Source organism: Antrostomus carolinensis, unplaced genomic scaffold (assembly GCF_000700745.2).
Source record: "Antrostomus carolinensis isolate BGI_N321 unplaced genomic scaffold, ASM70074v2 scaffold34274, whole genome shotgun sequence".
In the NCBI taxonomy this organism is placed as follows: domain Eukaryota; kingdom Metazoa; phylum Chordata; class Aves; order Caprimulgiformes; family Caprimulgidae; genus Antrostomus; species Antrostomus carolinensis.
The window spans coordinates 5,217-5,585 of record NW_010311968.1 but is presented as its reverse complement, the minus strand read 5'-3'; positions in this window follow the sequence as shown (position 1 = coordinate 5,585).

Below are 369 nucleotides of genomic sequence, written 5' to 3'. Positions count from 1 at the left end.
AACCCCTCCCACCCCATTCGCACGGTGCACCCTGCACAGCTTCCTCCACCTCCCTGGCCGGGCTGGGCTGAGCTGGCAGTAATGCTTCACATTTTCCGCAGCGCTGGCCCTTTCCCTGCAGCCCTGCCTGGCTGGAAAGGGCAGGGCTGGAGCCAGAACCCCGTCCCCTGCAGGGCTTGTCCTGGTGCCAGGCAGGAGTGGGTGGCTGTGCTCTGGGCTCCTTGGGTGCCATCGCTGTGCTCTGCACTGCATTGCACCCCCAGGACCTGGGTGTGATCAGGGTGCCGGGCACGGGATGGGGAAGAAACCTGCCCCCCCCCCCAACATGAAAAGGTTGGATCACAGCGAGTGTCTGCGGTTCCCTTTGCT